Here is a 4,880-nt window from a genome sequence, read left to right as displayed (position 1 = left end):
TCCAAATCCCATGTGTAGGGGAAGTAGTGGAAGCTTTTATTTGAGAATATAACTCTTTTTACCTTAGTGTTTAGATGAATATGGAAACCAGTGAGGTAAGGGAAGGAAGGTTCTGAGAGATTTCGGAGAGAAAGTGAGGAGAATGTCAAGACACTTATTATATATGGTCCAAGCAGCCTGGACCAGGAGCAGGAAGAAAGCACTGAGTCCAGTGTTATGTTTTAGCTAAGATCTTATGAGAGAATTTTAGAGAGATATGAAAGTTAAAAGGTCCAAAGAAAAACTTTTTTTTCTAAAATCTTTGTATAACCTTAAAAACCCTATGTTGAAGCACAAGACACCTCTGCTTTATTGCCTTTGTAACATGCTATAAAATTTAAGGTCATGGGTACCTCGCATATTACTGGGTAATATAAAGGGACAATGCCCAAGGCAGTAAGATAGAGCATCCTACATTTGAAATATAGAAAAATCAGGAGAAAAAAATCAACAACCATGGAAATAAAGGGTAGTGGGAATACATAGAGGAACACATTATTAAGTGAACAATTTGACGATTTTTCATAAACTGGACACTCTTGTGGAACCATCACCCAAATTAAGAAAGATTAACCCTTATTTCATTACCGACACAAATCCCACCCAACCAAAGATAACCACTGACCCAACTTCTAAAAACCTAGATCAATTTTGTATATTTTTTTCTCTACGTATAAATGCTAATGTGTAAGGTGGAATCTTGCAGTACATACTTGTTTTAGTCTATTTGGGCTGCTATAACAAAATACCATAAACGGGGTGATTTATAAACAGCCAACATTTATTACTCACAGTTCTGAAGGCTGGGAAGTTCAAGATCTCACTGCTGGAAGATATGGTGTCTGGTGAGGAGGGCCTGCTTTGTGGCCTACAGGGCAAGGGAGCTCTGTCAGGTCTCTTTTATAAGGGCACTAATTCCTTTCATGATGTCTCAACCTTTAAGACCTAGTCACCTCTCAAATGCCCCATCTCCTAATACCATCACATGGACACTAGGTTTTCAAAATACAAATACTGGGGGGGACATAAACATTCAGTCCATTGTAATGCTCATTTGTGTGTGGTTTCTTTTGCCTCTTTAGCACATGTGAAATTTTTCCATATGATTCATCTAAGTGTAGTTTACTCTCACTGCTGTATGCATAACAGAATTTTCAGAGGAGAATGGGTTAATTTAAAAAAAATAGGTATTGTGGAGAAAAGGGAACCCTCCTACACTGTTGGTAGGAATGTAAATTGGTACAACCATTATGGAGAACAGTATGGAGGCTCCTTAAGAAACTGAAAATAGAACTACCATATGATCCAGCAATCCCACTCCTGGGCATATATCCATTCGAAAAGATACATGCACCCCAATGTTCACTGCAGCATTGTTTACAATAGTCAAGACATGGAAGCAACCTAAATGTCCATCAACAGATGAATGGATAAAGAAGATGTGGTACATACATACAGTGGAATATTACTCAGCCATAAAAGAGAACAAGATGATGCCATTTGCAGCAACATGGATGGACCTAGAGATTATACTAAGTGAAGTAAGTTAGAGAAAGACACGTATCACATGATATCACTCATATGTAGAATCTGATTTTAAAAAATGATATAGATGAACTTATTTACAAAGTAGAAACAGACTCAGAGATATTGAAAACAAATTTTTGGTTACCAAAGGGGAAACGTGGAGGGGAAGGATAAATCAGGAGCTTGGGATTAACAGACACACACTACTATATATAAAATAGGTTACCAACAAGGAACTACTGTATAGCACAGGGAACTCTACTCAATATTCTGTAATAACCTATATGGGAAAAGAATCTGAAAAAGAATGAATATATGTATATGTATAACTGAATCACTTTGCTGTACACCTGAAACTAACACAACATTGTAAATCAGCTACACTCCAATAAAATAAAGAAATAAAATTTAAAAATAGGTATTTATTTTCATTTTTATTTATTAGAAAAAACATGGCTAGCAAACAAAGCCATGATTCAGATTTATGGGTGCTTAGGATAAGGCTGGAACATGTGTATCTGTAAAAAGTAAAAGCACATTTAAAGAAAAACATGAATTCATTATTACTGTGGGTTGTACACAGCAATGGCAAAAATTATGTTCAGTTGACAGCATAATGTTAAACATTGATTAGGGCATGAGGCTATGTCCTATGATTTCCAGGGAGCAGAAAGAATGAAGTGTTATAGTCAGTTGCATCAATGGAGGATATCTTTTCAGAGTGAGATAACAGGTGACCAGTTGAAGTCATCTACTAGATTAACTGGTTATCAGTTTCTCTGCTGAATCTCCTGAGATCACATGAGTCAAAGTGATCATCACAAGGAATCCGGTGGTTCTACCACTTACTTCTTAACCCAGTTTTTCTAGTTCTCTGTGGATCAGAGATAAAAATCACAATGTCTCTTTTCAGGAAAGAAAGGACACAGTGAGGTTGAAAGATCTTGCCAAAAATGATCAGCAACTGGCTGAAAAACATGTGTTTAAATGGATTCTAAGGGATACAGACCACACAGAGCTAAACATAAAGCCTGGTCTGGTTGAGTTTATCCATTCAGATGCGCTCAATCAGAATTTCTTGTAACTATATTGCTTCAAGTACTTGGAGCAATATTACACTCAGAAAGGCTGATTAATTGAAGCCTGAACTCATAGTTCTCTTCTAGTCATGAGGTTGAGATGCTGGGACTTCTGTGGCATATTTGGAGGAAAGAGTTCAAAATATCTGAGATACGGGAATGTTTAAGTGCATCTACTATAGGCAGCCTATTAAGCCGTATGCTGTTGGAGCACTCAAGTGGGCCATCTTTGAGGACATTCTTTTTACTGAGGAATGAAGAAACACAGTGGTGAAGAGAGCCCTAACATCCTAGAAAAGCTGTAGAAGGTGATACCATGGAATTAGGCCCACGATTTCAATACAAATAATTGGATCCTGGATCCTAACATCCTAGAAAAGCTGTAGAAGGTGATACCATGGAATTAGGCCCACGATTTCAATACAAATAATTGGATCCTGGAATAGTGGTGTTTAACTTTTAGAAACAGAGTAGGGGCAATAACCAGCTGTTTTGTTTGCGATCCGGAGAAGAGAGGACTTAACTCAAGGTTCACGCTCCGATGTAAGCTGCTGGATGTCTGGGCCTTATGGTGGAGCATCCAGTGGTACTTGAAGTGTCTATGGCAGACGGGGGCAGTATGGTAGTCCCCAGAGGGGAATCGCAATGCAGACTTCCAAGAGTTTGAAGCAAAGCTATGATAGTCTCTTCTACCTCCAACTATTCTCTACTTGAAAAGAAGCTCCTGGCTTGCTACTGGGTTCCTGATCATGGTACACCAAGTCACTTGGCAATGGCAGCTTGGCAAGTAATCCACTAATTTTTTGGTCATCAAATCATAAAGTGACTGGTGTGCCTGGCATTCCATTATTGCTGGAAATGCTGTGTACAAGATCAGGCCTGAGCAGGTTTGGGAGACTCAATGATTTGCAAAAAAAAGCATGTGTATTCCTTTCCACTGCTTCTCTGTCACTCCTCCAACCGTGTACCTGTGGAATCATGATGAGCTTTTGAATAACAGAAGAGGACACAGTTAACCAATTAACAGATGAAGAACTCACAGAGGCCTGGTTTACACGGTGTGCAGCAGTCACCAGGTGGAGGTGTCCTGCTCCGCTGTAGCTCCACACAGGGGTTGTCCTGCCAGACAGAAGGGAAATCCTTCCATTTGGCAGTGATTTGAGCAGTACATTCAACTGTTCACTCTAGTTGAAAAGGTTCAGTTCTACACTAATTCCTGAACAATACCTATTGGATTGGCTGGCTGATCAAGAACTTAGAAAGGATGAAATTGGAAGATGGCTGACAGGCAAGTCTGGAGTGGTGGGAATTATGTGGATATTTCTGTCAAAATAGGAATGAAGTGCAAAGATGTTTGTGTCCTATTTAAATTCCCTAAAGAGCATTTACTACAAAGAAGGATCTTAATAATCAGACAAGAACTGTTTGTAGCCTTTTTCTTTGTGTACTTGTGAAAGTAAATACACTTGTTTTCAGATGCCTGGCTCTTGCTCAGTGGGACCAATAACATGGACTTTTCCTCATCGAAACTGATCTGCTTTGTGCCCAAATGACCAAGAACAGGCTAATGCTGAGCCAATTTGGTACCATTTTCCAGTGGACTAACCAGCCATGTGACTGAAGATAGATTACACAAAGTGTCTTCTGCCATGAAAGGAGAGAGTGGTTTGTTCTCACAGAGACAGAGTTATTCCGGATAACTGACCATTCCTTGCACAGTACTTTTGCCAGCGCCATCGTTCATATGCTCATGGAATGCCTTTTCCTGGCCACTTTACCAACAATGTCGTTTCTAATTTAAGAAATTCATTTTACCACTAATGAAGGGTGCCAGAGATCATGCCACAGAATCCACTGAAAGAATTCAATCAAAATCAGCTGACCTGATAAAATGGCGGAAATGGCCAACTGATGACTCAATTGTAATGCCACCTGGGAGGGGGGGAAAACCCAGAAAATTTGAGGTCCTGTCCTATAGGCTGTAGCATAAGCCTTAAAATGGAAGACTGGAAGACTATATTGTGCTGTTTCCCTAGTAGTCCTTACATCAGTGGGTGGAGAGAGGTGTCCCTTCTCACTATAATGCCTACTAATCCATTCACAGTATTTTTCTTCCTATCCACAGAAACTTGGGCTCAGTTGGGCTGGCAGTCCTAGTACCCAGGAGAGAGGCACCCATGCCAAGGATCATGGTTCCATTAAACTGGCAGATGAGACTGCCAGCTGGCCATTCTG

Source organism: Eubalaena glacialis, chromosome 20, assembly GCF_028564815.1.
Source record: "Eubalaena glacialis isolate mEubGla1 chromosome 20, mEubGla1.1.hap2.+ XY, whole genome shotgun sequence".
Classification (NCBI taxonomy): Eukaryota; Metazoa; Chordata; class Mammalia; order Artiodactyla; family Balaenidae; genus Eubalaena; species Eubalaena glacialis.
The sequence above is the reverse complement of the archived record's forward strand: the minus strand, read 5'-3'. Positions refer to the sequence as shown.